Source organism: Mesoplodon densirostris, chromosome 11 (assembly GCF_025265405.1).
Source record: "Mesoplodon densirostris isolate mMesDen1 chromosome 11, mMesDen1 primary haplotype, whole genome shotgun sequence".
In the NCBI taxonomy this organism is placed as follows: domain Eukaryota; kingdom Metazoa; phylum Chordata; class Mammalia; order Artiodactyla; family Ziphiidae; genus Mesoplodon; species Mesoplodon densirostris.
Window position 1 is genome coordinate 36,733,037 of NC_082671.1, and position 14,975 is coordinate 36,748,011.

Genomic DNA, 14,975 nt, shown 5'->3' on the forward strand with positions numbered 1-14,975 from the left:
CAACCCACGTTCCAAGTTGTAGATTTTGATGCTCAGCCAGGTTTGGAAAGCACTACATTAGATGACTTTCAAAGTCCTCTTTATCATTTGCTCTGTGAGTACACCCAGGCCTCCCAAACTTCTTTAAGCTGGACTGCTGCCTGCTCGCAGTGGGGCAAAAAAGTCTAGTTACAGCCCAGGGTATAGACAGGAGTGAGGGAAAGCAAGTAGAAGAGAACAGTGGTTTAAAAGTTATTCTGGAGCCATGGTTCCCATACTTGATGGGGATAGTGTTTGAAAGTCATGGTACTTCTTGAGGAACACCATAAAATATATTACTACATTACTATTTTGATACTATTTATTATGAAATTACTCAATAATAAACCTAAAATAACTAAGCATACACTGTTTGCTAAATCCAAAAGCATCTTATTCTGGATTCTAATATAAATAACAACCACCACCAAAGTTTTTTTGTTTGTTTGTTTGTTTAATTTATGGGACCATAGACCTGAAACTAACACACTTTGTAAATCAACTATACTTCAATAAAAAATAAAGTTCTTTTGTTCTTTTTTAAAAAACTTATGGGGGAAATTACTAAAATTGATTTTTTTTCCTTTGGGTACAAATGTTGACTTTTGTTGCTTTTAGAAACACTCTCTGTTGCATCAGTGTTTCCTAGGATAGTCTGTATGAGGTGGAACGCCTTCCTTAACACTCAGGATGGCTGCTGTTTCCACCACAACATGGAATCTGATCTGACAAATGTCTCACCACTGGTCTCTTTGTTACTAAATGCAGTGGATACCTTTCTGCCTTTGTCTTGACTCATCTCTCAACAGTATTTGACACAGATAACTATTTTCTTCTTGGAACACTCTGCTTCCTAGGCTTTAGTGACTTGTCTTCTCGGGTTTTCCTCCAACCTCTCTGGCCATTTATAGTTTCTTTGGGTTTTTCTACTGGCCTCTTAAGTACTTGTGTTCCCCAGGGTTCCATCCTAAGCACCTTCTCACTCTGTAATACTTCCCTCAATCATCTTTCACCTACTCTGTCACCTACATGCTAATGACCCCAATCTAATCTCCAAACCTGTGCAAACAACTGCCTATTAGATGCCAGGACTGGATGCCCCTTGGCTCCCTCTGACTCAACGCATCCAAACTGAAAGCCATCTGCTGCCCAAATGTGGGTCACTTATGCATTTATACGGAAGATAACCTTGTTACCAACAGGATGATTTAGGCACAAGACTCCAGATGTTAAGCTTCTGTTTATATAACTCAATTGCATTCTACTAGGTAGTGCAGGTTAGGATTCAGGATGGTGAGGACTTTGCTTCTTTACCTGTTGATTCCTCTTTTTTAAAAATGTTAACAATTCTAGGTTCCTGGATACCATCTTTACAGTACACAGTAAGCAACAATACTCAAACCTGGCTGTGCATCAGAATCACTTGGGATGTTTCTAAAAATATGATTCTTGGGCCTCCCTGGTGGCGCAGTGGTTGAGAGTCCGCCTGCCGATGCAGGGGATACGGGTTCGTGCCCCGGTCTGGGAGGATCCCATATGCCGCGGAGCGGCTGGGCCCGTGAGCCATGGCCGCTGGGCCTGCGCATCCGGAGCCTGCGCATCCGGAGCCTGTGCTCCGCAACGGGGGAGGCCACAACAGTGAGAGGCCCGCATACCACAAAAAAAAAAAAAAAAAAAAATGATTCTTGAAGGTACATTTCCACAAACATAAGACAACATAGGCATAAGGTTATTCACTGTATAACTTTTGTAGTAGCAAAGGATTGGAAACAGTAGAAATGTGCACCAGTAAGAGACCTATTGAATAAACTATTGTACATCCACACAATGGAGTATTCTTCAGCAATTTTATAAAAGAAAGAAAGAGGAATACCTTTTTGAACTGATAAGGAGACCTTCCAGGATATTATGTTAAATAAGAAAAAAGACATAAAACAATGAAAATAGTTTTATGTGTTTGCATATGCTTCTTTCTGCAAAAACAAAACAAGCAAACAAACACAGGGAACATAAACCAGAATTTAATGAAAATGTTACCTACAGATAGAGTGGAAACAGGATAACAGAGAAAAAGATGGGAACAAGATCTCTGAGTAACTTTTTATAATGGTTTTGACTTCTGAACCATGAAAATGTTTCACATATTCAAAAATAAAGAAACAAAATCAAAACCTAAAATTGAACACAAACAGAAACAAAGGAAACTATCTATCAAATGGATAACATAACCTCTCAGGGAAAATAATTACTTCAAGTTACTTTTAAATACTTTGAATAAATATTTTAAGTTACTCTGACTATATACCCTTAGTAGGTTATATTCTGAGGACAAAAGATCTACAAAGTAATCTTAAAATTTACCACACACTATGGTTAATGTTAGTTGTAATATTGTTATTGTAATTTGAATACAATGTGTATTGTAGGATAAAGCAAACAAGTAAATGTCTTTGTGTTTTATCAAAGGAAGGTTTTTAATGTACATGAAGAGAAATACAAACATAGAATAAAAGAAGTTAAGAGGGCTTCCCTGGTGGCGCAGTGGTTGAGAGTCCGCCTGCCGATGCAGGGGACACAGGTTCGTGCCCCGGTCCGGGAAGATCCCACATGCCACAGAGCGGCTAGGCCCGTGAGCCATGGCGGCTGAGCCTGCGTGTCCGGAGCCTGTGCTCTGCAACGGGAGGGGCCACAACAGTGAGAGGCCCACGTACCGCAAAAAAAAAGAAGTTAAGAAAATCTCTTATAGCATTATACCTGAGCTGGAAATATCAATATGAGCTTGTGATTTCTTAAAATATATATCTTAGCTCTGTCTACTGAAAGGGCCTGAAAATAACATCACCCCAGTAACTCTGATCCCATCTACCACCTTCATCTTGGTTTTGGAATACCATTTCTTTTTTTTTTTTTTTTGGTGGTATGCGGGCCTCTCACTGTTGTGGCCTCTCCCATTGCAGAGCACAGGCTCTGGATGCACAGGCTCAGCGGCCATGGCTCACGGGCCCAGCCGCGCCATGGCATGTGGGATCTTCCCGGACCGGGGCACGAACCCGTGTCCCCTGCATCGGCAGGCGGACTCTCAACCACTGCGCCACCAATACCATTTCTTATTAAAAGAAATGGAGGCTTCTTAAGAAATGGCTGGGGCTTCCCTGGTGGCGTAGTGGTTAAGAATCCACCTGCCAATGCAGGAGACATGGGTTCAAGCCCTGGTCCAGGAAGTTCCCACATGCCTCAGAGCAACGAAGCCTGTGCACCACAACTACTGAGCCTGCGCTCTAGAGCCCGCGAGCCACAACTACTGAGCCCAAGTGCCACAACTACTGAAGCCCGTGTGCCACAACTACCGAAGCCCGCGTGCCTAGAGCCCGTGCTCCGCAACAAGAAAAGCCACCACAATGAGAACCCCACGCACCACAACGAAGAGTAGCCTCTGCTCGCTGCAACTAGAGAAAGCCCGCGCCCAGCAACTAAGACCCAATGCAGCCAAAAAATAAATAAATTAAATTAATTAATTAATTTTAAAAAAAAGAAGAAGAAAGGGCTGATTCCACCTCTGGGACAGGAAAGTACAAGGTGGCCCTAGGATTTCCTGTACCAGAAGGCAAGGAAGCACTCAAAAGCTAATAGGGTCATGATAAAAAGGATTCAGGAGCCAGCTTGAAGGGCCTCCCACTAGCCAAATTTAGAGAGGTTTGAGTAACAAAAAGAATAATGCCCGCACTTGATTGTAACACACTGAGCAAATGAAAACTGATGTGTCCATTGTGATACTCACTAAAAAAAAATTTTTAAGGAAAGTTAGAAAAGAATGTCAGTTAAGGAATTTAATTGACATTAAATAAGAGTATGGAGAGTAGTATAGAGGTTCCTTAAAAAACTAAAAATAGAGTTACCATATGATCCAGCAATCCCACTCCTGGGCATATATTCGGAAAAGACAAAGATTCTAATTCGAAAGGATACATGCACCCCAATGTTCGTAGCAGCACTACTTACAATAGCCAAGACATGGAAGCAACCTAAATGTCCATCGACAGGTGAATGGATAATGAAGATGTGGCACATATATACAATGGAATATTACTCAGCCATAAAAAGAATGGAATAATGTCATTTGCAGCAACATGGATGGACCTAGATATTATCATTCTAAGTGAAGTAAGTCATATAGAGAAAGACAAATATCATATATCACTTATATATGGAATCTTAAAAGAATGATACAAATGAACTTATTTACAAAACAGAAATAGACTCACAGATATAGAAAACAAACTTATGGTTACCAAAGGGGAAAGGGGAGGGGGAGGAATAAACTAGGAGTTTGGGATTAACATATACACAATACTCTATATAAAATAGATAAACAACAAGGACCTACTGTATGGCACAGGGAACTATATTCAATATCTTGTAATAACCTATAATGAAAAAGACTTTGGAAAAGAATATGTATATAACTGAATCTCTTTGCTGTACACCAAAAACTAACACAACATTGTAAATCAAGTATACGTGAATAAAAAGTTGTTTGTTTTGAAAAAGTAAAAAATAAATAAAAAATAAAAGAAATTTAAGAAGAAATTCTAAAATACAAAACACCATTTTGCAATCCCCAGTATAATAACTAATTCAAGCGAGGATCACCAAAGGATACTAAAACCACTAAGTGAAAAGTCACTGGGAAGCTGATGGTCCCATGGCTATAAGAAATTATAAATTGTGAAGGGGAAAGTGGACCTTTACAGTGGAGACACTTGTCAGTCTCCTCTTAATCAAGTTATCAAACTTAGTGCCGTTAATAATGGGACAAACTGATGTGTGTCTCATGCTGTGATGCACTATGATTACATAAGATCAGCTATGAAGTATTCTTGCCAAAAATATTTAACCTGATTTTAATCAAGGTTCTAGACAAGCACTGTCCAATGGAAATATAATGTGAAGCACATATGCAATGTAAAAGTTTCTGGTAGCCACATGAAAAAAGAAACAGGTGATATTAATTTTAACGATGCATTTTATTTAATCCAACATATCCAAAATATTATTTCAACATGATAATCAATATAAAATCATTAATGAAATATTTCACACTCTTTATCCTAAATCTTTGAAATCTGATGTGTATTTTACCCTTATAGCACAACTCAGTTTGAACGAGCCACATTTCAAGTGCTCAACAGCCACATGTGGCTGGTGACTATAATATTGGACAGCACAGTTCTAGACCTACTTTTCAATTTGCCCAAAATCCAAAGAACTGAGGTACAAAGTGAATAATACCATGTGGAAACAAAAAGATCTAGAATAAAGGTCAGAAAGTAAATACTTTAGGCTTTTCAGCCACAAATGGTCTCCATCACATAACTCCGCTCCCCCCACCCTTTTTCCTCCACTTTTTTCTTTTTCTTTTTTTTTTTAAATTTTCTTCTAAAACCCTCTTAAAATGTAAAAACTATTCTTAGCTCTAGGGCTGTACAACAACAGGCTATAATATGTGCATACTCGATCTGGCACATGGGATATTTTACAAGACAACTGACCTGGATTTTCCAGAAAGTCAATGTCATGGGGAAAAAAGCAGGAAAGAGCAAGAGGGATTCCAGGATTGACAGAGGCCAGTAGCCGAAGTCAAGAGTAGAAGGAGTGGGTAGGAGATGAGGCTGGACAGAGAGCCGGGCTAGAGCCAGAACTTGCAGTACTTTGGGAGGCCACAGTGAGAAGCCAGTGAAGGTCGTAAACAGAAGCTTAACCATATTCTTCTGAAAACATGGCTATTCATCTCACACAAACCAAGCTCTCATTTCAATATCCCCTTGAAATCCAGGCAATGTTTGTTAAATAAATCAATCAACCTGAATCATGAAGCAAAGAATTTCAGTATCTCATTCATATTGCTTCTTCTCATGTAGAAGTTTTTCCCCCTAAATTACACAGAATGTATTTTCTGGTTACACTGGAAATACCTTTGTTTTAGTGTGCCTGGATGGTATCAAGGCAGCTAACACACTGTGAAGCTATCATTAGTAAAACCTAAATGTTTTATTGGGAGAGTAGGGAGGGAATAAGGTTTAGTGACCTGTTTAATTAATGACTAGGTAAAGCATGCAATTAAGATGTAGTCATGATAATGATGGTTTCACAGTTATGGGAAAGCACCCTGAATTAATTTATCCAGGTGAATGTTTAAATTAGCATTTTGTCTGTTTTGTTTATTAAACTGGGGTCCAAAGGAGAACAGTAGAATTAAAAAATGAATTAATAATAGGATTACCCAAGAGATTAACAATTACATACAGAGCAGAAATCCTAATTAAAAATGTGTTAGATTTTGTTCAGTCAAGAGGTTGCATGTGTGTGGCACGTATTACCCCCGTCTACTGGTATCGCGTTCCCCTCTCTTTCTAGGCACACAGTAGGGCTGTATTTCTCCACCTATTTGGAGTTAGTCATGGCCATCTGACCTGCTTTGGGCGATAAAATGATAGCGAAGCATCATTTCAGGGTGGAGCCATTTAATTTTGGGTGCTCAACTCTCCTTGCCTTGGTGATTGTAGGAGTGTGAGGTTTAACGATGAGCCATCATCTAATGGACAACTGCCCTGGAGAGTGACACAGACCCGCAGTAGGGTCTGAATAAATGAGGAGAAATCCTTTTGTGTTAATCCACTAAGGCAGTAGACTTGTTTCTTTCTTTCTTTTTTTAAAAATAAATTTATTTATTTATTTATTTTTGGCTGTGTTGGGTCTTTGTTGCTGTGCGCAGGCTTTCTCTAGCTGCAGCGAGTTGGGGCTACTCTTCATTGCGGTGTGCGGGCTTCTCATTGCGGTGGCTTCTCTTGTTGCAGAGCACGGGCTCTAGGCACGTGGGCTTCAGTAGTTGTGGCTCGCAGGCTCTAGAGCGCAGGCTCAGTAGTTGTGTCGAACGGGCTTAGTTGCTCTGTGGCATGTGGGATCTTCCCGGACCAGGGCTCAAACCCGTGTCCCCTGCATTGGCAGGCGAATTCTTAACCATTGCACCACCAGGGAAGCACTGGACTTGTTTCTTAAGTCAGCAGAACCTAGCCTATCCTTCCTGACACAATACTGACCACACACCAGATGGTTGTGTTTGGTGAGTATAGTGAGAGACATAAGTAAATAATAATGGCCCTTGCTAAAAGTTTCTATAATTTAATTAAGATATGTAGATTTGGGATTAATGGGACACGGGGCTGGAAAACTGCACTGAGGGCCTGATTCAGAGGACCTTTGAAAGCTAAAACACTGTGATAGTATTCTGCAGTCCCAAAATGGATTTAAAGAAGCAAAAAGGGGAATTATACTCAATATTTTATAATAACCTATAGGGGAAAAGAATTTGAAAAAGAATATATATATATACCTATATATATATATATATATATATATATATACACATATATATGACTGAATCACTTTGTTGTATACCTGAAACTAACACAACATTGTAAATCAACTGTACTTCAATAAAAAAAGAAGAAACAAAATGACTTACTCACAGAGCTGACATCTAGTTCCATAATTCTCTAATCAGGACTCTAGACTCCTGGTAGGTAAGTGGTGATACACCAGAAAGGGACAAAAAGTCTCAAGGTAAAAGGCTTTTTGAAGTGTCCAGTTGTCTCATAATGTTATCTAGTACACTGTTCTAATATTTTAAAAAATAAGGATGCATTATATAGAATGAAAAGTTGGCAAGAATTTTTAAGGTAAAAGATAAAAGTAATTTCACCTTTACGAAGACAGACTGGCTAGTACCTCAAGATCCCATGAGGCATGCAAGCCCGCTTCTTTGCCATATGGGCATTTCAGTGGAAATGCTGATGAAATTAACTGACTTTGATGTTAAGCCCTTGTCTCTAAATGTTACAAACAAAGAAATGGCCCCAGTCACCTCAATTGCAATTCAATTTAGCTTGCTTTATTACATAAGTTTTTGCTCAAGCTAAAATATTGCTAGGGCTAAATCTATACCCTTCTATTTCTGTTTCAGTATATGAGTTTTTAAGTTGTAGGAGAATATACTGATAAAAAATTATTGTTTCCTTAAGTATATTTTCTAGAAGCTCCTTTCCTAACAAACATGCCATGAGTGAGGTAAGCACCAAAGCAAAAGCATTCAGCTCTGTTACCACAGGGAGGTGGTGCTGGGGGTAGATGCCTCCTCAGTCATATTGGTCTTTATTTGTGAGGCATTTTATGAAAATTATTGATCTAATCTTATATAATAAGTGAAATAAAAAATAGAAATAAAAAAGAGAAAAAGTTTGGGAAGTATTCATAAAAAGATTACAACTCATTTATTCAGTAAATATAGATTTCAGGACAGTTATTGTTCTGGGTGCTGGAGAAGAACAGTGAACAAAACAGACCAAGTCCCAGTATATTCTAGTGAGAGGAGATAGTCAAAAGTAAGTAAATACAAATATCAAGTTGATGATGAGAACTAGGAGTAAGGGGATAGAGAATGTCTAGAGTGGAAGTTAGTTATTTCAGATATGGATCGATAGAAACAGAGGCAGAAATATTAAACTGACATTGATAAGATAGTGTGTCATATTGGCTATGGGATGAATTATTGAACAGAAGGAAAGCAAATCAGGGACCAGGTAAAAAGTGCTATGCCCATGCAATTCATAGTCAGCAATAGAAGACTGACTTTGTGGGATAGAAATATATTTGAGCATTCCATAGGGTCCACCCTGTTTGAGAAATCAAACTGTCTTCAGATTAGCAGGTATGTTTCCCTGGGTTTATCTTAAATGTCTGGAAAATTTCCTCCCTTTGTGAGAAGATTCCGCATATGACATCTACTTCTGGCCAAGGACAAAAAAAAAAACCATCCAGCTTATGAAGCACTGGAGAAAAGTAAGATATAAAGAAGAGCAGGGCCTCCCTGGTGGCGCAGTGGTTGAGAGTCCGCCTGCCGAAGCAGGGGATGCGGGTTCGTGCCCCGGTCTGGGAGGATCCCATGTGCCGCGGAGCGGCTGGGCCCGTGAGCCATGGCCGCTGAGCCTGCACGTCCGGAGCCTGTGCTCTGCAACGGGGGAGGCCACAACAGTGAGAGGCCCGCATACCGCAAAAAAAAAAAAAAAAAGAAGAGCAAAAAAGAGAAGGAATGTCTGAAAGAGAGACAGACAAGGAGTACAGTGCAGAAAGAGAATTACACTGAGCATAAAGGAGGTAGATGCATGGCAGTAGAGAAAAGAATTTGAACACTCTGCTTTAAAAACAAGTCATAGGGGCCTCCCTGGTGGCGCAGTGGTTAAGAGTCCGCCTGCCGATGCAGGGGATACGGGTTCGTGCCCCGGTCTGGGAGGGTCCCATATGCCGCGGAGCGGCTGGGCCCGTGAGCCATGGCCGCTGGGCCTGCGCATCCGGAGCCTGTGCTCCGCAACGGGAGAGGCCACAACAGTGAGAGGCCCACATACCGCAAAAAGAAAAAAAAACAAAAAACAACAAAAAAAACAAGTCATAGGGGCTTCCCTGGTGGCGCAGTGGTTGAGAGTCCACCTGCCAATGCAGGGGACGCGGGTTCGTGCCCCGGTCCGGGAGGATCCCACATGCTGCGGAGCGCCTGGGCCCGTGAGCCATGGCCGCTGAGCCTGCGTGTCCGGAGCCTGTGCTCCGCAACGGGAGAGGCCACAACAGTGAGAGGCCCGCGTACCGCAAAAAAAAAAAAAAAAAAAAAAAAAGTCATAATGCTGTAATACCACCTCATTTTACCCAATGGCAGATTTCATTAAGAGATATAAAATCTCCAAAATTCCATTTTTGATGGAAAAAAAAACAGAGAATGTGGAGAGTGCAAAGAAAATGTTTTCACACTCAGAAAACAGAATGTTTCTGTATTTTTATCTTCATCCTTTATTATTATTTATGATGATGATAAACAATAATAATGGCTAATTTTGAGTGTTTATGAGGTGCCAACCACAAAGTGCTTTTTGTGAATTAACTCATTTACTCTTCACAACAGCCCCATGAAGTGGTAACATTAAAATGCCCATTTTATTTTGTAGTGAAATTAAGATTTAAAATCTTACATTAAAATAGTCAAATATTTCAATAATAATAATAATAATAATAATAAATAAGATGTCCATTTTAATTATGAGGAAACTGCTACTGAGAGATAAAATGACTTGATTAAGGTTGGAAATGGCCGAGCCAGGATTTGAACCCAGGGAGTCTGGCTCCAGTGCCCATGCTCTTTCCTGCTACACGTTCTCACCTTCTGTGGATGCACCCAGAACACTCTGGGGTCGTGTGCAGACTCATATTTCAGCAGATTAAAACTCATTCTTGATTTGTTGCCTCTCTCTTGTTTGTTTGAGATTTGTAAAATATACACATACTTCTCTGAGATCTTAGAGTAGATTTAAAACTATTATAAAGGTACCTACAACCTGATGTCATAGATTAGTGATAAATAACTCAGATTGCATGGAGGTTACTTATTTTTCACATAGCTACTGTATCAAGTTATAAGAACTCTATACTCAGGGGTCTGAGGTTCATCGTACAGGTGGGAGAAATGAATGCTCTTTACCTCTTTCCTGGCTGGCTCTGTTTTGGAGACATTATTGTTGGCTTACACCTTCCCCATAATATTTGACCATGACTTCACATTTTGAGAAAAACTACTTCCTTACATCTCTCACAATGCTTTTCAAAAATCTCCACCTATTATTTCTTTCCTAAATCATATGATTGCCAAATGATGGGGGTAAGCACAAGGTCTGAGGCATTTCTGTAGTGGGGAAATTCACCTAAAAAGATGACAGTAAGATAGACACTCAGATATCGGTACATCTAATTAATCCCTAAGTTGTATCTATGCTTCCTTTTTCTCTGAAATATCTCTTTGATTGCCCCTTCATTACTATGGCAGGGTCATCCCTAGGGTGTGTGCGTACCTGCACAAATATTTTTTATAGGGTCCCTGTCTATGTAAACAATTGAAGCCACCCTAAATCAGCATGTCAGTGCCATTCTGGCAGCCCAATCTCGCACAATCCTTTAAAAAAAAATACTGTGTTGTCCAATGGGCATGATTAGCTTGCCAGGTCACCCTCCCAGAATTAGGACCTGGCCACAGAACCCCAGGATGAGTGCACAGGCATGAGTTATGGAGCAACTTGGGACAGCTGGTCAACCCACTCATTGGACAGCAGATGGGAGAGCATCCCAAAAGGGAGAAACTGGGACTGAACTTATGTGGGGCCCGGTTCTAGCTTGGAGTGCCCCCATCCAGATAGATGCCAATGCAATCTCAGCTGGTCCTAAGTACCAGAGAGGCTCTAAAAAATTGAGGATGTACCTCAAAGAGAGAGACCCTTTGGATGCCTCAGGCCCTTGTTAGGAGCCCTGCTTGACCAAGTCTGAGTCACACCAACACCTTATTCTGTACCCTTTTCACATAATATATTACAGCTTTCTCCTGGCTAGCCTCCAGACCTCCACTTTCTTTCCTTTTGTGTCCATTGCTCTCATAGTACAAACGTACTATAATATTTTACTGTCTTACTTTGCACCCTGTTCCTTCTGATTTTATTAAACATGAATTTCTCCATTGCAGTCCTCATGAAGTGAGGAATTCATTCCCTTTCATCTCCTCAGGAACATCACTCCAGAAATTCTCTTCTCCCTCCTATATCATTCATTTCTCTCTCTGTCTCTCTCTTGAAGTATTTCCATCAGCATACAAATACGCCATCTTCTTTAAAATCCTTTCTTTGTTCTCACTTGCCCCACCAGAGACCATTCCATTTCTTTGTTCTCCTGAAGTTCGTCTATATTTATGTATCCCCTGCTCCTCTCTTCCAGTGCTGACCTGGGCTTTAGTTCAGGCTCTGCTCTGAGGCATTTGGTAGAGAAGGCGTGGGTAGAAGCTGAAATCCAGTCCATTCTTTGCCTGCCAAGCAGAAAGCCTGGCACAGGACTTTGTCATCCTTGAGGAAGGAACAACATTTTGAAACTGATCTACCCAGGGCACCACCATTTCCAGCTGGCCAGCCTGAGGCAGCCTTCTTTTCCTAATTTGCACAAAGGTCCTGTATATGCTTGCGATAGCCCTGTTCTCCTGTGCTTTGTTAATGCACTTCAGTCAGCCTTTCCCCCACCCCGCATCATTCCCCTGAAATTCCTCTGGTCCAAAGTCACCAGTGACCTCCACAGAGCTATATCCAGTGGTTAGGGTATTCATTCCCTACTGCTGCTGCAACAAATCACCACAAATATAATGGCTTAAAAACAACACAATTCATTCTCACATGGTTCTGGAGGTCTGAAGTTCAAAATGGGTCACCGGGACTGATTTTCTTCTGGAGACTCTAGAGGATAATTCATCTCTTGCCACATCACTCCAACCTCTGCCTCCATTGTCACATGCCGTTCTCTTCCTCTTACCCTCTTGCCTCCTCTTATAAGGACACCTGTGATTACATTAAGCCCACCTGGACAACCCAGAATAACCTTCCCATTTCAAGGTCCTTAACAAAATCACTTTGACGAAGTCTTTTTTGCCATGTAAGGTAACATGTTCAAGGTTCTGGGATGAGGATATGAACATCTTTGGCGGGGGGGCAGGGTGGGGCGGGGGGTGGTTATTACTCAGTCTACCACAGTTAGTTCTCAGCTGCCTTTTTTTAAAACATCTTTATTGGAGTATAATTGCTTTACAATGTTGTGTTTGTTTCTGCTGTATAACAAAGTGAATCAGCTATATGTAGACATGAATCCCCCTGAACTACCAGCAGTATTTGATGCACTTGATCTCTCCTGCCTTGATAAATTTTTGTTTCTTGATTTTGGGGACATCACAATCTCTTGGGTGTCTCCCTCTCTTGTGGCTGCTGCTTCTGAGTAGTCTCCCTTGCTGGTCTCCCCTATTCTCTCTGACCTGGTCTTTGGTCTTCTCTTCTTTGTCTAGGCTCCCTTCATTCAGTCCCATGTCTTTAAATATCATCTATACGCTGTCATTCTTAAATCTCAGCACCTCCATTTAGGTCTCTAACAGGCATTTACAACTTAACATGGCCAAATATGAATTCCTGATCTTCCTCCCTCCTTAAATTTGGTCCACCTTCGATCTTCCCCATCTGGGTTGTTGGCAGCTGCATGCTTTGATGGCTCTAGCCAAACTTTTTGGATTCATCCCCAACTCCTCTCTGTCTCCTAATATCCCATCCACCATCCATCAGCAAATCCCAGTGACTCTACTTTCAACATATACCTAGAATCGACACTTCTCACCATCTTCACTGCTTTCATGCTACTCTCATTTCTGCCCTCCTTTCTGTGTGAACTTATTGCTAATGCCTCCTAACTGGTCTCCTGCTTCCGATTTTGCTCCCTGTAGCCTTTTCTCAACATAGCAGCCATAGCGATCCTTTTAAAACAGGCCTTGGTGTGTCACTCCTTTGCTTAAAACCCTGCAATGGCTCCACATCACCCTCATGATGAAAGCAAAAGCCAGTATCATTCTCTGCCCATCAATCTCACTGACATCCTCTCCTCCTGGGCTCCCCTTTGCTCGTTCTGCTTCAGCTACACTGGCCTATTTTTTGTTCCTTGAACACATCAGATGTGCTTCTGCCTTAGGGTCCTTGAACTGTCTCTTCCTTCTGTCTGGAATTGTCTTTCCCAGGGATCTGTGTGGCAAATTCCTTTACCATCTTTGAGCTTTGCTCATATATCATCTTCTCAGTGGGACTTTCCCTGTCCACCCTGCCAAAGGCCTTTCATGGGACTGTGAATTGCTAGAACCTTTTGAAAGTAATTGAAGAGTGTCTCTTAAAATATTTAACCACATCCTTTAATACAGCCATTCCATTTGAGGGAATCTCTCCCACAGAAATAGAAAGCACAGAAGCACCACTGTGTAAGTATCCATTTATAAGGATAGTTATTGCACCATTTTTCATAGGCTAAAAAGCAGCTGGAAACAATCTGATTGCTCATCAATAGATAAATGTTTGACTTAATTATGGTAAATCATATTAAAGAACATTATGCAGCTATTAAAAAGAATGAAGTTAGATATATAATTACTAAGCTGAAGGATGGCAATGCTGCTTAATTAAGCCAAAGCAACACACATTGCAGAGTAATGTGTAAAGTATTATTACATTTCTGAAAAACAGGAGCAAAAATCTATATGACTGTTTTAAGACCATGGGAAAAGTGTAGCTGGATACACACTAAGCTGTTAACATCAGTTACCTAAAGGATATGGAAGAGAGCAGGAAAAAACTGATCTTTTCTTGAGGTATTTTCAAAGTGTTGCATTCAGTAAAATGGGCACATAATAATTCAGTAATTACAATTTAAAAAATTTAAACTGCAAACAACTTAGTAACAGCTTGCTTGCTATGACCTCATTGTCCATTTTCACTCACTTAAGTCATTGATGATCACCTGTTGTATGTCAGGCACTTTGCTGGATGCAGAGCTACGGGAAGGATAAAGGATGGGGGCAGGGGACAGGGTGTGCTTGTTTTCCATCCAATAGTTGGGTTTTTTTAAAATTATTTGTTCCAATTAAAAAATCAGAATGTTTCACATTTTAAAAATGTAGACCTCTCTTAAATTGAGAATATCTGTCAATACTGGGCCTGCATTCCCTGATGGTAAGAATCTGCTTAAACTAAGTATTTTGTGCCCCCTTTAAATGAAGCTTGTTGTCTCCAGCTGGTCACAGCCCTCACTGTCCTGTATTACTGGCGTGTGCCCTATCTCACTTGTTTATCTCCTGTAGGCATTTGAACCTGTGACTCCTGGCCTAGACTAAGGCTGGGGCTGTGTGGATGCAGAGGAAGTGATGAGTACAGAGATGGGGACACCACTGTACTCATCACAGTGAGTACAGTGGGGTGAGGGGACATCCCTCATGTCCCCTCATGAGAAGAGGACATGGCGTGAGAGGG